Raw genomic sequence first — 17,458 nt, 5'->3', positions numbered from 1 at the left:
GGATTCTTTCCTTGCCATGCTGACATTTAATAAAGCACTGTTAGTCTGGTAAAACTTTGGACTGTGTTTTGCCTCTGTGCAGAGAGTCACCAATGACTTTCTCTGCTGTTCTTGGGAGTGCACTCCACTGGTTAAGCTTTTCCCGGTTCCATCTTGGTTCTGGGAACTTGGTTTTCCCCCTTTTTTCGAATATATATATATATATATATGTTTGTGAATCCACCCGTTTCACCTTATATACATGTGTTGTACTCGAGTGCACAATAACCACGAGTTGAAAAGTGAATGAGGGTTCAGATCAAAGATTTCATTTTATAAAAAACAAAATTAAATCAGAACATCCCAGCCTCTAATTCTCTCTACCTTTCATTCATTAAAAATAAGGACCTCTTTTTTTCTCAAAGGATATGTCAGTATTTCAAAAAGAACTTTAGAAAACTCAATGTAAATGGCTTGCATAAAGAAAAATATCTATTTTATTCATTCATTCGTAGCTTTATTGCAACAAAATCGTCATAAGAGCACAAATACAAAGACAATAAATACAAGCATCCAACATCATATAAATAGTGATTATAATTTGCATACCAAGATAAAAAAAAACATCATATACTAGGATATAAAATGTACTGTTCCCGCACTGTTAAGGCATCTCAGGGTCGCCCCTCTGGTGGGTTAGCAATTGCTGTGTGCAATTCTATGATCTGTAATTCTGGTTTGATTTTTTCATCGGAAATAGTTTCTGGTATTGTCTTAATGCACTAAAGTATCTGAAAGAAAAACAAAGACAGTGTCATTGCATATATAAACATACTTTTGATTTCAAAATAAAATTAGTAAAACGCCTTAAAAATAGGGACTTAAGAACACTAGTGAAAGATTTACGCATTACCCAGAACTATCATGTGCAAAAAAAAACACAATTATTCAGACTTATAAAAATAAACTTAAAGGTCTCCATGTAGAGAATCACAACTCTGTGAATCTTAACATGATAAGATATATATATCAACAAAATACAAAAGCAATTTGGTCATTAATTAATCAATCTGGAACTCGATTCAGAGATGACTGCCGCTTTCATGTCCCTGCAGATGTATGGGAGGACCATATTAAAAGCAAATTTTGACTTCAATCCAAGTTTAAAGATATTTTCTATTTGAAATCTCCGAAGGTAGCACTGCCACCAATTAAAATGAGAATGCAGGATATTTGGGCAATTGGCAAGTTGAATTCCTCTAGAACAGCCGGCCCTGATGCGATCCCGCCATACGTCTACAAATGGGTAACCTCAATCATTGCTCCTATATATAAAAAGCAGGACCCGACCTTTCCAGAAACAAATAACCCAATTGCGCTTACAGATGCGGCAGCAAAAGTCTTTTCTATACTCATTTTATATGAATTAGAAAAATATATCTCCTCCCATGATACATTTTCGAAATATTAAATTGGTTTCTGCAAAGGGATGAGCACCGTTTTAAATGCTACAGTTATCTGACACCTCTTGGCATTTACAAAAACCAAGGACGCAATTCCGGTATACATGGCCTTTATTGATATGTCTGCTACCTTCGATACTGTAATTAGGAATGTCCTATGTAACAAAAAGTATGTATTGAGGATCCCAATGGAGCTGATTTTTCAAATTCTAATGCTCCATACGGATACATCTTATAAAGTGAGAATTGCAGAAGAGGGTGCGAAGACAGCATCTATTCCCACTCACGTAGGACTAAAGCAAGGGTGCAATTTAGCGGCCACATTGTTTAATTTATATTTAAGCGATCTTGATGAGCAATGGGTAGACTCGGATACTCATGCTGTGAAATTGGGTGTCATCCACCTCCATTGGATCGCTCTTGCAGATTACATTATTTTATTCAATCCCACTCCTTATGGTCTTCATAGAAAGCTACATATATTTGAAAAATGTCGAAGCGCTCGTAATCTAAGACCTAATCCTGCTAAAACTAAGATGATGACATTCATGACAGGCAAGAAAATTAGGCCATATAGATGGGTGAGAGATGGTATTCCAATTGAGCAATGTTCAAAGAATATATATCTCGGGTATATGTTGAGTAATATCTCCTCATTTAAGTACTGGTCGGAAACTTTAAATGTGAATACTCATCCTTTTTTGTCTCAAATGAAGGTGATATTTGCAAAATACTGCAAGTACTCAATTATACCCCTCATTGAATTTCTCACTATGAAAGTTGAATCTGTTATTTTATACTGCACTAACATGTGTTTGTGTAATATCAGTGCGCTTCTAAGCACCATACAGGGTCGTCTCATGAAGTCTACACTACACCTTGCTCCATCTATTCCAAATACTGTGATTCGTCATGAATTTAGCTTAATTTCACTTGTGAGCAGATTTGAATGGAAGTCTCTCTGTAATTTCACAAAAATCCTTGAGCCTCCGAGAAATTCCATATATTTAGATTTTCATGAAATGTTAATGGGTAATTGTCCGAGGTCCTTTCTCATATATGTTAAGCATATGCATATGTTATTAACTATACTTCTGTAACAAGACTTATGTACTCGTCTGGCATATGTTAAAAAAAAAACTTTATGAGAGGGACCGGATTTTGACAATAGAAGATTTGACTAAATATACTAGTTACAAGGAGTACGCAAAATGTTTTAGGAAGAACGATCCGTGTTGTTCATACTTAATTTCCTTCCCTTGCCATTCTTGTCGAGCACTTTTTATGCGATTCAAACTAAATCAGATTTACACCCGTGAGAGGGTTTGCAAGAGGACAGGTGAAAAGGGAACTATTCCTTTAATGCACTGTAGGTTTCCTTCTTGCGATGAAACCCGGGAGTCTCTAAAACATCTTATCCTTGAATGTCCACACTTTAAGGTTCAAAGAACTAATTTGTTAACTAGATTCTTTAACATAGAATCTGTAGACGCATATGATCTGTTATGGGCTAGAATGATGACGGGTGAGCACAAACCTCATCTTTTTACGCTTCCTGAGAATCATAGAATCAGAACTGACTCCACCGAACATATAAAGAGATGCAAAATGGTTTATGTGATTTTCTGTTTTATGATTGTCTTGATGAAGATCTTATTGTTAAGGGTCAAAAATACTATGACATGTTGCATTGAGTTTTGCTTGTGAGATTTGCACAAGATTTATTATTCAATATTTTTGCACTTTGCGAAATTTGCATTAAAAGATGTGTTTGGTGAAAAAAATGTGTCATCTACCGCTAGATAAAGTGATGGACTCTGATTAGCGCTTTTGTATCATTGTGTATTTTATGCTTCATCTATGTAAAACTTGTTCTTAGGAAAAAAGATGGGTTATGTGAGAAACAAGACTTCATACTGGTCTTTCAGAAAAAAACCTTAAAACCCTGCTCTTCAGATCTGACCTCTTGCAATAGTTCATAAGTCTATAATTTTAGTATAAATTTAGGATGAGGATGTGCATCAATATAAAAATATATAAAATAGTGTGATCTCTGCTTCTTAACTCAATGTAAATTTACTGCTTAATGTTTTATATGCAATGTACTGTGTACATTTGTAACGTAATGACCTCACAAATGCCAAATCTGTAACCATATCCTTAAGTAGTAATCAGCGCCTAGTTGCCTCTGGGCTATGTGCGCTTTACAAATGAATAAATAATAAATAAATAAATAAATAATATGTACACTTTGACTAAAATGTACCTGTTTGAAAGATGTATTCTATATGCACTTTATATGCACTCTATATGCATTTTTCTGTGGCAATCTTGCACAAGTATGTGCACCTATGAATTCATTAAGCTAAAACTAAATGTTTTGTTTGTTTCAACATCCATGGAATAAGCTTTAACAACCTTTTTAGTTGTTGCACTTATTTTCCTCAATTAACAAAATATTAAATAGTCCTTCCATTTCCTGGCCTGGCAACAGTCATATGTTGCCAATCCTTTGGGGCATCAGAGCACGGCCATTTATGACCCCTGAGAATGTTCTTTGAAATCAGACTGCTCAGAGTCAAATGGTGACACAGTTCTCTGCCTCTTAAGTGATTATACCAGCTGGTTGTCACAAATTCCAGACGTCATGTCTCTTCAAGCGTGAATATCATCCTTAAATGGAAAGTCCACTGGGTGCCCAGGTTTCAGAATATAATTCTATATTTTTGAGGAATTCGTGGATAGACCCAGTGACAAATGGAAACTTAATGGGCCTCATTTGTTTTTTATTACCAAGGCCTGCGTTTCCGAACAAAGAAAGCATTTGATCTGGTGCAAGGACTCTGTCATAAGGTTTATAGCCCAGCCTCAAGGCCTTGGTTTAATTTCTTTTGGGAAAAGATCTGCTAAGCAGTGTAGCTGGGTCAGAGAAAATGCAATGTTGCTGTTTTCTAGTGTGCATGTTTTTTTTAACTGAATCCTGCTGAATTATCTGTGTTTTACAGAACAGCCACTGGTATTTAGTTCTGTGAATGTTCAAAATATATGTTGTAGTTGAAATATTAGAAATTGATTATTGTGTTTTTTTAGGATCCTGTCCCTCTACCAGGCAAACATTTTATGAATGATAATGGATAGTGAACAAGACACTGGGGGATGGGGTAACAGGCACAAAGAGTCCCAGATGTCCCAGTCTTAATATAACAATATTTATTTCATTCTAATGTTTTGCTTGAAGTTCATGTTCGTTTTACATTATTAACTTTAATGATCATCACTTGTAAAAGGACAAATATCCCCCTTCTGTTTTCTCCCGTCTTGCAGTCACCTGCACCCATCATGTTTCACCAGTTCCCCATCACAACTTACTTTGCCTAACAGCTCGCTCTCCGGTTCATGTACATACTCCATACGCCTCTCAACTGCCAACCTCAACTCCCTGTCCCTGCTACACTCCCAACTGGGCTCCCAATTTACCCCTTGCCATCTCCATTTCCTCTTGAAGTTTCTAGTTCTTCTTCCTCACTCTCTCGTTGCCCCAGTCACCCATGCTTTGCCCAGTTTGTTGCTGCTTATGCTTCTCATGTCCTTTCTCCCAATCTCACATGCTCTTCCTCCTCTCCCAACACCTCTGCAATTTATTTCACACTGTTAGTCATGTTTAGAACCTTGTGGTTCAGGGCCGGCTGAAGATTTGTCACTGCTCATGGGGTCCCATTTCAACATGATGGTTGGGATCCCACCTTGCTTAGAGTGGAGAACAACAGTCAGAAGCACCCATGGGGTCCACACATTATAATGGAGACAAAGAAATACAGCCAGGGGGTTAATAGCCACAGATTATGATGAAACTGACAGCCAGGAGGGAGCAGAAATGATAAATGTGCACTGAAAATGTATTGATCTTTCTTTGTCAACAAGGGGTATTGTAGAGCAACAGGAGTAAAAAGGTACCACAGAAGTCCAAGGGAGGTGACTGCCCTGAAGGGCTCTAGTAATTGCAGATTGCAATGTGCACGCTGCCAAATGCACATTCAAAGACTCGATTGAAAGGCGTACATTGCTGTGTCATAACACTGCTGTCTGCCAACATGGGGGCAGTGGATGGGACCCTTTCAGTTGAAGAAAATGAAAGGCCCTGACGCCGTCTCTGTTCAGGGCCATATGGCACGAGATGTTATTTCCTATGACGTTATGAAATGCTATTATTTTGGAAACTTGAAGAATACAACAGCTTTTTAGCTGCAGAATGTTGGCAAGGGTGTTGAAGCAGGTCGGATTTCTTCTCGGGCTAATTTCTCTGCCTATTTATCTTAAATACTGTTCTTCAGCAACTGGAAGGAACAACCCGGGTCCCCAGAATTTCCTTACCTCACGCATATGAAGAAATGCTAACTCTGTGAGAATTTGTGTTGCTTTGATACATCATTTTTGTACTCATTGATTACTGTCTTAATGTTCGGAATTAGTTTATACGGTTTGATCATTTTAACCATGAATACAGTTTAAGAGTTTACATTTTTTATTTGTGAGCAATGGTGGGCAGGCTGATTTGTTCAGCCTTTTATGCAATTGCTGCAGAAGGGCTGCGCCATCCCTCGAGGTACCTTTGGGAGGAAATAACTGATGAGTCCTGTCTTAACCGGCTTACTGCTTTGTGGATATTTTATTTTTTATGGATGATTCTTACTGAGATGTGTTGGATTTTGGAAAAAAGGAACATGCATATTCTGGAATTGTCTGGCTCCTTCTGTGACTTTCACAGAAGTGCATCTGTTAGTATTATATATAGTCCCTGCAGGCCAGTGCACTAGCTAAAGTTAGCCCTATTAGATCCTTTTTGATGCGACTGGATTTTAGGAATACATTTTTTTTATTGAGAAAGGCTGTTTCATTGAGAAACACTGTATTGTAAAATAGCAAAATGTGTGTCATAATATCACAGCCTACAGACATGCTTGTGACATGAGCTAGATCTGCCAAAATCGTCCAGCAGGGCAATAGGCGTTTGGAAGGCTCCTCTCCATTTCTTCGGGCCTATTCCAAACTGGTCACTAAGGAAACGCTTGGCATTTTGCCATTGCTAATGCTATCTCTATCTGTGATATTTTATCAGATTTGAGCCTGGGTATTTTATGCCTGTCGGAGAGCTGGGTAAAGGATCCTTCTGATCCTTTATGTGGTTTCCTGATTCCTCCAGGTAATTCGCTACTCAGAGCTGACAGAGTCAGTAGACGCAGGGGAGGCTTAGCCTTGATTCACAGGAAATCACTGACATGCTTGAAAGTTGATTCCTGTATGCCAGAATCTTTTGAGCTGCTGTCAGTGAATTCTGTTGTTTTTTCAACTTGTACCTTACATTTTGTCTTGATTTATTTTCCACCTCCCTTGACCAACAGGGAATTTTGGATAGAATTGCACACCACAATGTCCTACATTCTGTAAATGAATTCCGTGGTGTTTCTCATGTTCATTGGAACGAATCCCAGGATGTTTGATTGAGAATTATATTAATTTATTATCTTCTATTTGTCTTACACAGTTCGTAACTTCTTCCACTCGAATCCAGGGCAACACATTAGATCAAATGATTGCCAAATTGAATGGGTGGTTCTGTCAGGGCACTATTCCTGTACATTGGTCCAACCATTTACAAAATTCCTTTTTAGTTGCAGGCCGCTGCGGTTGCAGGTACTTCTAGACCACCATTAGCTGGATGCACCTATTTCTCTTCTAAGAGAGATGGGATCTTAGTGAACACTTTGTATTCATTGGGCCTCATTACGACCCAGGCGTTAAGGGTAAATCCGTCGTTAACCCTTAACGCCTGATTCCAATTTTAACGGCTGCTTTTACAGTGCCGTAATTAGTGCCTTCCCCACTCCCATTATGCCCTATGGGGCAAAAATGGGAATGGGGAAGGGTAAATGGGAAATGGGGATTTACCGCCCCACTCACCTTGGAATGGGGCGGTAAATCCGCCATCCACCATGGTGTAAACATAGTTTACACCATGGTGGTAAAGTTGGCGTACTTACTGCCTGGGTCGTAATGACCCCCATTATCTTTACCTGCAGTGTTTGTGTTCCCATATTTGTCCTGATATATTTGCTAAACATTATTTGACCCACTTCCAGCAGGTGGCCAATGAAGAAGCGCCCAATGCACAAACTCGAATTTATTAAGACGACTCCTAGCCTCGGTATGATTAGTCATTAAGCGATTCAAAGTGGAATGTTAAGAAGATTGGGAACAGATAGCCTTTTTCAAAGGATATTGCTCTTATGATAGTCCTTAAATAACTGAAAGCAAAGTAAGGAGCATCCATCTGTGCAGCTAAGGCATATTTTATCTGGAATAAGGTTAGTTTGGCATGAAATCACCAAAGGGAATTGTTCTTGATAGCAAAAGTATAACCAAATTGTATAAGGAAACCGCAACTATTTTTTTCAGATGATGATGTCTGTAAAGTTAACATATTTTATCACGAAAAGGTAAGGAATTTAGGTGCAGAAATCCGTATTTAAGCCTCTTACAAAGTGTCTTCTTATAAGATGTCTTGTCATAGAGCACCTAGGTTGGATGTCCTTCCTTCTCTTTGAGAAGAAGATTGAATATTTCTGGTGACATCTATGAAGGTGTCCAGTTATGGAGATGATCCATTACCATCCCATCTTACTAAGGCATAAACTGGTGTGCTGGCACCTTTTCTTTATCCATTGTTTAATTTTCCACTAGGAGAAGGCAAGTTTGTTCTATTTTTCGGTCAGACTAAATTGAAAGGTCAGATTAAGGTGAAAAAACCTGGGCTAGACACTACTGATCTAGCAAATTGTAGGCCTATCACAGCTCTTCCATTTCTAAGTTCTTCTGTTTTGAACGCCATGTAGCTTTCTACCTTGGTGTTCATCTACTTTTAAGTTCTTTGGTTTGGAGATATCAACCTGGATTCTTTTCTGTTTGTGACACCAGGTCAGCAATATTAAGATCGTGGATGATGCTCTCTGAGTGACGGGTGATGGCGGGGTCTGTCTACTCGTCCTCTCAATTGCATGCATGGGGGATTTTGTTCTGGAGTGGCTATCTTCACTCCTGCCTGAATGATCTCAGTTTGTTAAGGTAGGTCCGTCCAGATATCCCCCCATTCCAGCTTCATGCAGCACACCCCAGGGTCAATATTGTCTCTGTAACTAACCAACATCCAGGGCACCAGATGTCCAGAGATGAATATCTGTTTCTAAACCATCAAGCAGCCCCACCCTCTGGTACACCAGAAGGTATCCAAACTGATTGGAATAACAAGCAAATCATAAACCTCCTTGTCCAATTTTGGTAATGTGGATGGAATGGCAGACTTATCTCTGCAAGGTTGTGGATTGTTGGTACATTTTGAAGGCATGTACCCCTGCACGCACACTCCAGAGTAAATCCAACCCACTAGGGAATGAAGCCAAGAGACAGGTTGCAAGAATAACAAGGTTTTACTCGTACAAAATACAAGTGTCAGCAAAGAACTCTGCTGTCCGAGAGCGCTCTGCAAACAATTTCACGGACAGCACATTAAGAAGCCCCAAGGCATCATCAGTGACATCATTATATACAGTAGAAATACACATGGTTGGTTGGTGCGAACATATACATAGGCCTGCTCCATAGGGGATGTCAGGCGCTAATTGGCTGTTCTTCATCGTCGATCTGGCTCCACGTTGGTCAGCTGGGCTCATCTTCACTGTGAAGGTCAAAGCAGACATAAGATACAATATATCTAGTCTAAGCTAAACAACTGGAGCCGGCTATTCATTCATTATGACGGGCACCTGGGCAACACAGGAAAGGGGTGCCATGAAGAGGGGAGGATAAAATACAGTCACACTGACCTCTACAATCAGGGCTTCGTTTACACCACAGTTCCCACACCCAAGGTCTCCCCCCCTGGGGTTTGATCTATGATTTACCCTTCCCGGTACCTCATGTTACAGGAGACGCGTTTTGCTATTGGAAAGATATACAGCCGAGTGTTACGTTCACCTGCTCTCTGCGGGGACATTGGGGCACGGTTGGAGCCCTCCCTTGACTTGGCTCCCCTGGATCGACTTTCTCCCTCAGCTGCTGCGGAATCGACTGCTCTAGATGCTGATATTGCCCCTGAGAGAAGAGATGAGGCAATGAGAATGGCGTGGAGGTGTTGTGAATCCCCTCAACCCTTTTGTGCCAGAACGAAGTGCGCAAGCAGTTTCCCATGTAAGCTCACCTGTTGTTTTGTAATGCTGTGCTCTCTGTCCTGCTTCTTGTAGTAGGGGCGCGTAGAGTGGACCTAGTTGCTTTACTAGTCCATGGAAGTGGTGATCCAGACCGGCTGCAACCAACCACTTCGAAGGTGAGTCTCTTGGCAATGTTTATTGTTTGTTTATTATAATGTCTTTTGCCGTGATTGTAAATGGTAATTCTTGCAATGTCTTTTCTCTCTCCTATAGGTGTGAAGATGGCTGATCGGAGTCGTGGAGCGAGTCCGGTGGTTCCCCTGAGGAAGATGGAGCCCTCGAATAAGATGGTAAGTTGGCCTTCAAGACAGAACTCTAGGCTCAAGTATGGTGCGGCCAAGCGTTAGTTATTTATGTGACTTATAACCTATTGTGTTTTTCCTTTGCAGGAGAAGTCTGGTGGCGTCGAGCGGAGTCTGGTTGCTCGGAGGCTGATCCACGGCTGCAGGATGGAGGTACCGGGAAGATGAAGAAGAGAAGTGGAGCTCCCGTGTAGCTGGACGGCCGGATCAGGTGGGGAAAGGCTCCAACTCCGACAGCGATGGGAGACAGATAAGATGTGCGCACAGCGTTGGAGCGGCTGGAATCAGGTAAGGTGCGCCTTCAGCAATGGAGAGGCTGGAATCAGGTAACATGCGCCTTCGGCAATGGAGTAGTAGCTGGATTCAGGTAAGGGCCGCCTTCAGCGATGGAGTAGCTAGAATCAGGAAAGGTATGTCGTCAGCGATGGAGTAGCTGGAATCTGGTAAAATGCGCCTGCAGCGATGGAGTAGCTGGAGTCTGGTAAGATGCGCCTGCAGCAATGGAGTAGCTGGAGTCTGGCAAGATGCGCCTGCAGTGATGAAGTAGCTGGAATCAGGTAAGGTGTGTCTTCGGCAATGGAGTAGCTGAAATCAAGTAGATGAACGACGAGATGAAGAGCTGGTAAGAACAGCGGTAAGCATTACGTTGCAGAAAGCAGAATAACACGAAGCGCCAGAGTGTGGGCGGGTTGGCCTTGTGGCTCCACCTTGCCACTCCCAAAGTTTCTTGAACGTGCCCTCCATTGATTATCTATGGCCACGCCCAGCCCTGATGCACGTGCCTCAGGCACAAAGTGTGCAAAGCACACTTTTCCATGAGCCTGGCGCCAGAGGACCCTGGGGGTGAGGAAGACCTGGGCCCTTGTCCAGTGGCCATGACAGTGAGCAAGCTTTATATCTGTGGTGGGCACCTTAGGGAGGTCAGGGCATGGGGGTTGGATGCTTATCTCTATGTTAAAAGGTAGGGGGTTGGGTCAGTGAAGGGTGGCTAGCTCCAGCCTGGCTGGGTGGGGCCTGGTACTGTCTCACGCTCTTTGCAGGATGCATTCTTGGAAGTGATACTAGATGTTTGCAACACTTAAAGGACAGGAGGGAAATGGACTTCCGTGGGAACAGGGCTTCAGCATGTCTTGTCTCGGCCCAATACAAAATGGAGTCGCGAAGCAGGGGCATGGCTAGAGCTATTCGCCTACTTCTATGTGCTACTGGGCTTTTATATGTGCCCTGTGGGTGGAGGCTATTCCCCTCTTGTGGCCTACATCGTCTCGTATGGGGACCGCCTAACTCCGAAGCGCATAGGCGGGTGGGATAGGCTAATTTCCATGCCAACAGTTGCAGCACACCAAAAATACAATTATTACCCAATGATAAAAGGGACTGTCCACTCAAGGTTGCATACACATATCTACTTGATTATTATCACAACAGACAGTTCTAGCAACCCACCCTTTAAAGGAATGCAGAGGACAGACAGTTTCAAGAAGAAAAAGGGATGCACTCTGGATACTGACATGAGGGTAGTCGGTAAAGTAATTAATCACATTAGTTCAAGGATACTTGGTTTCAACACAAAGGGAGTAATGGGTCATAAAATGGCACTAGGGACCTTCTGAGAAGGACCATGGTGACAAAACCACAATGTACCTTGTACTTGAAGACGTTTTTGGTGCTCAACAGCGCCAAGTCGGTTTCAGGGCACTTTGCAGCTTCTGCAACAGAGTTCAAGATGGGAGACAGCTGTGGGCAGCAGGCAGCAGGCAGTTCGGCAAGCAAGGCTCGATGGACAGCTGCAGGCTGGCCTACATGACCGTACGGGGTCAGGAATCGTTGTCTCAGTGCTGGTTGGTGGGTCTGAAACACTGGTCGAGGTGCCTTGGATGACGTTAGTGGCTGCGGCATGACAACAATCAGTGGTGCAGTTGGTTGCAGCTTGAGGTGCTCAACTGGCTAAAAAATTCCTCTAAGGTGGCTGCTGGTTGATGCTTGTCAATGCACTCCTCCTAGCTCTTCACTGGCCTCATGGTGTCCTTTAAGGCAGAAGGGCCAAAGCTGAGGAGAGTGTTGCAGGCAACAGCCTTGTTCTTGGTTTGTTCCAGAGACTCTCTGGCACTTCTCCCCTAGGAGGTTTGCTTGCAGATCCCAGCAGGGCACACTGTGTTCTGGCTGGGTACCAGTTCAGGAGCAGCTGGAGGGTCCTCTGTATTCAGTATCTCCCTCTGTTCCCTGGGTGATGCTTAGGGAAGGGATCATGATTCCCTCTTTGGCAATCCTGGCCTTCCTTCACTGGCTGAAGCTGTAAGGCAGACTGTACCTTCAGCCAGTGTCTGAATTAGTTCTTCTTGTTACTCCTTGCAATGTCTTCAAATGAGCTGCCAAAAGAGGGGCTCAACCCTCTTTTAAAGCCAAATGGGCCCCAGTGATTGGTGTAGGCTAAGCCTACCTTAATGTACCAATCCTGGGTGCCCACTGTAAGGAACACATGGTGGCAACAGTAAAGACAGACACAAATGATCACAATTCAAAGGTCTTTACTTAAACAGTATGCAGTTTGGAAAACACCTAATCTATACCTAAATCTAAGTTGGGAGCAAGCTTCGTACATCAAATGAAAAATGGTGTCTTTGTCAAAATAAAGGGCCTTTGCTAAGAAAAACCTATTGCCAATCCTTACAACTAAATATAGAGAGTGTGCGATAAGGGTTTCTATAAAGAAAGAAGTGTTTATAAATAATGTCAGGATGTGATTGCCAGGGGTCTTCCTTCCACATGTTCAGGTTTCTCACATATCCTTCCCCTATGCGAGGTGGATATACCTGTTCCTTGGATAGGTTTCTTGTTGTTAAGACCAGTCAAAGAACAGGGGTGAGAGATGTCCAGGAACTCTCGCATATTCCACTGTTTCGTTTTAATAGGTAGAGGTTAAGCGGTCTTATCTGACTCTTTACAATAACCTACACATTGGGTTTCAAAAGCTGTCTTGGGTTTTATTGGGCCTGAGTTTTCCCAATCCCATGTCGGAGAGCTTTGAGAGTCATAACTTTCCTGCCAGGACATCCGGGGGAGATAATCTCTGAAGGGGGGTGGAGATTCTTGTAAGAGAGTAGAGAAGATAGGGAAATCTCACCCCAGATTAACTTCTTCATGGAACTCTGGAATTATGGCTGATGACAGTTCACAGGAATTACCCCCGATTTCTATGTGCACTGGTATTTTCAGATACACTTTGTTGTCTCCATGTACACAAGTTACTCAGACCGTGGTCGCATGGTTTGGGTCTTGTGTTGTAACTAAATCAGCCCTTATAGCGGTCTGCTTACTTCCCGAGTCAATTAAGGCTTTTACCTGTTTCCCATTCACCCAAGCCTTTTCATATGTGAACTCGGTAGGGGTTTGACATAAATAAATGCTAAAGGTCTCTAGCTCTTACTCTGCTTCTTCCCACTCTTCACACAACAAACAGCCTATTTCCATTGGTTCCTCTTTTACATTTTTGGGACAATGTCTAGTTAGATGTCCTGTTTTTCTATATGAAAAACAGACCAAAGGAGTTGGTTTGCTTCCTTTTACTTCCTCCCTTCTGCTTTTGTCTTTCATTTTTGGATCAGTTTTCCTGATCTCTACTCTTTCTCGTGGCATACCTTTCTTGACTCTACATGACCTCCCTTGTTTATTCCCTGGGGTTGAGGCCGGTGGACGGGTTTATGATCACTTCATTCTTCCCACCGATGGGCTAGGTGGAAGTGTTTAGCCGCATACGACTGGTTTTGCGCAATCTCAATTTCCATGGCTATGGTAAGTCAATTCAAGTGAAAGACGGATCTTTGCAAAAAAGGGGTTAAGGAATTTGTAAATTGCTCTAACGTAATCTTCGTCATCAGTTCTTCTAGAGATTTATTATTAGTCCATAGGATCCCTGTGTTTTTGACCCATTCTCCCATCTCTAAAGGAGTTTCTCCCAGGTTTAGCCTAATGGCTCGTAATTTCTGCCGATAAAAATTGCAGGTTTGCCCCACTCTTTTCAACAAGCCTTCCTTGATTTATAGGAAGGAGACTCCCTGTGCAAGTTTGAGCAGTTGTTAGGAAGTTTGGAGTGCCCCTTTTAAAAAGGGCCCCAAATAGCATCTCTTAAGGTTCCCTCCCTACCCTATTGTTTGGCCAGGTGTTCAAAGTTTAGGAAAATGTTTCCCAGATCTTCGCCTTCGAGGTATTGTTGAACGACGCCTTGTTGTATTAAAGGCCTTGCTTGTAATTCAGTTAGTCTAGTTACATTTTCTTGGAGTCTGTTTTTGGCCTGTATCTGATGGGCTGCCCATTGGGCGATGATATTGATCGGCCATTTCTTCCGGGGGTGTAATGGTTCCCCCGGTGATATTCGAATCAGAAAGAAAACAACTCCCTACCCCTTCAGATAAGGACTGAGAATCCTCAGAGTTCTCTCATTCTCAGTCTGTCAAAGGAGTGGACTGGGATAGATTAATTTTTAAGCTGATGGTCACGCCATCAATGGAGACTGAATACCATGGGAAAAAAAGGCTAGGATGGAGGAGGATTTAGAGCACTCGGTCTGATCAAAGACAAGATCGACTGGATTTTTAGAATGATTTGGTCTCACAGTTATATGTTATAATGAGAGAGTGGAAAGGTATCTAGCAAGACTTGAGTCTTAAAGAATAGATCCTGTTGACTAGATGGAATAAGTAACTGAGAGGACAACACCTCTTTCAATGTGGATACACGGTCTGAATCTAGGAGATCAACTATTTTATTTTCCCGTTCAAGTGATACCACAATTATTAGCATTGGTTTCAATTTTTATCATTTGAATCATATCCCACCGCTGACACCATATGTAAGGAACTCATGTTTGCAACAGTAAAGACAGACACAAGTGATCACAATTCAAGTGTGTTTATTTAAACATTATGCAGGTTGGAAAATGCCTAATCAAAACCTAAATCTAAGAAGAGAGCAAGCTTCGACCATCAAATGAAAAATAAGGCAGTCTTTGTCAAAATAAAGGGCCTATGCTAAGAAAAACCTATTGATAATCCTTACAACTAAATATAGAATGAGCGTGGGATAAGGATTTCAATAAAGAAAGAGGTTTTTACAAATAATAAGTCAGGAAGTGATTGCCAGGAGTATTCCTTCCCCACATTTTGATCACAGGCCTGGTGTATTCAACAAACAAACAAACAGTTCTGTTCTAGATATACGTAGGGTGATGCCTTCACTCCTGGGTCCCCTTCTTCCAGGTTCACAACCCTCACAAATCGTATTCAACAAAACAAATCCTGATGATTTCCAATGAACAGAATAAAAGTTTGTTTCCTTGTAGCACTTAGGGTGATGATTTCTCACCCCTGGATCCCCCTCTTCTGGGCGCTGACCCCTCTCGAATCTCAGCCTCCCTCCGCCGGGTTCACTATGGCTTTCCTAGGATTCATGAATATTAATGTCTTTTTAAACAGTTCTCTGTGGACATCCCTCTGCCGGGTTCACTTTTGTCAACACACTGTTTCTTGGGGCTTTAGACTTTGCCCCTTTTTATTGGCACCCCTCCGCCGGGTTTACTCACACCACTTTACAATTGCTTTTCCTTTATCTTGATGTGGATTCACTTCCCTTGCGTTTCAATGGTTTGTCGGTCAAAGACTTTCGACTGTATAGGGATTTGGCTTGAACCCTATCGACCACTTTGACCTATCTTGGCGGCTCTCCCACAGCCTTCTGGTATTTGCATTTTCAATCAACCCGGGATCAACCTGAGTCTCTTGAGTGAGCACCCCTGTGGGGCCCCTGTGCAGCTGGTCTTCCCTTAACCATTCATAGTTCTTTGAACTTTGTCACTTTGTGACTTTCATTCAACACAGTTCGGTTTCTTTATCGGTTCTCCCGTCGACTCACCGGCTGTGATGAACCGCTTGGCCTTCTGCATACCTGGAGTCAAGGCCAGTACCACGGTAGCAGGAGTCTGCCTCAGTCCTGCTAATTATCGTAGGCCCACTGTGTGCACCATTGACATCTGCTGCAACACACTTGAGCTATTGTTCGCGGTCTTACGATTCCTTCTAGAGAGGCCTGGCTTGGAAAGGGCAAGGTCGCTTCTCTCCTTGTCACCCTCTCGGTTTGCATCGTCTTTCTCCTCCTCTTGAACTGCCGTGCCTCGATAGCTGTCTCATTGTGCGGTCTGCCTTGCTCGTACTGTGCTTTCGTGATCCACCTTTTATCCCTGTGGGGAGGGAAAAGGGCCCTCAGGAGTGCGTGTGGTTCTGGTCATTTGACTGACTTTGCCTGACCCCTGTATTGGGACATCTCAGGTCAACAGCTCTGGTGGTAGTCCATTGTCTTTCGTGTTGTGCGAAAGTGTTTGTGTCAGAAAAGCAGGGGCAATGTTTTCGAATGTCCTCTGTGGTAGGATGGGGAAAAGGTATTGAAAAAAGGGCGAATACTGCATCTCACCCATCTGTGTCACACTCCCACCGCCCAAGGACCCCTCATTCAGGTGATCCTCCCTCACTGGTCCACCCCCAGGAATTGGATCCAATAGCGATGGCTGTGTCCTGGCCACCTGGATGACAGATGCCAGGGACTAGCTAGAGAGACATGTTCAGGTTTCCCACACCACTAACAGTCTCCTGCATGCATGAGGTCATAACCATAGTGCTTTGCAACAGAAAATGAAAAGGATGAAAGCATGTAATACTAAGTCACACCCATCTTCCTTTCTGTTGTGGATCAAACGGTCTCTCTAGTTATTGGAGCTCTCTGTGATTCCTGATTAAAGCGTCAGGTCTTCCTTGAAGCTATGGTGAAAACAGATTTTCTGTCTCCATTAATCCACATACTTGTACCTTCTGAATGGGGTTTCTCTGTGGGGGTTCCCTACTGTATACACATAGTCCCAGACATGACAGGTCACTGCCCTTGATACTGAGAGGCGGGAGCTGGCTTCAGGTTGATACAGTGCACATCCAAGGATGTTGGGGTTTCCTGTCTCCTTTGTTAACCTCTAGCAGCCAGGCCCCATGTGGGCCTGTTTGATGTTTACTCTATTAGTATGTTAATTGCTGCCACCATCTGCAGAGGGTAAGCAAACGGACAGGGCGGAACCATGGAGCCTTTGATAGTTAACTAGGCTGACCATGGCAGGAGGAAGGGTTTGGCCCTCCCCCTTTTGAGATGCATCATGTACTCCACCTGTCATATCCCAAGTAAATATGAAAGGGAGGACTGTGCCTGTGTGCTATGTCCACCCAGAGTCCAGAGGTCTATGTATATGTTGTACGGTGAGCATAGAAAAATGTGAGTGAATTAGCCCCACACATTTTCCAGAGGTTGATCTACCATCATTTAATTTTATTTAAAATTTCAAAAAAGTCCAGGCGAGCGGAGATCCACCGTGCAGATGGTCAAATTCCTCACAGTCTCCCTTGAACTGGTGGACTCCAGC

General features: G+C 42.7%; 1 long non-coding RNA gene across 1 annotated transcript in view; it reads right to left on the bottom strand.

Moving 5' to 3' along the window:
- Positions 1-474: 474 nt before the first annotated feature.
- LOC138471895 (uncharacterized) overlaps positions 475-17,458 on the bottom strand; it is a 265,990-nt gene continuing 249,006 nt past the window's right edge. The window contains exon 3 of the long non-coding RNA XR_011268525.1: positions 475-770. This is a non-coding gene — a long non-coding RNA (uncharacterized lncRNA). The remainder of the gene's footprint in view (positions 771-17,458) is intronic.

Source organism: Ambystoma mexicanum, chromosome 8, assembly GCF_040938575.1.
Source record: "Ambystoma mexicanum isolate Mex_15411 chromosome 8, UKY_AmexF1_1, whole genome shotgun sequence".
NCBI lineage: Eukaryota > Metazoa > Chordata > Amphibia > Caudata > Ambystomatidae > Ambystoma > Ambystoma mexicanum.
The sequence above is the reverse complement of the archived record's forward strand: the minus strand, read 5'-3'. Positions and strand labels throughout refer to the sequence as shown.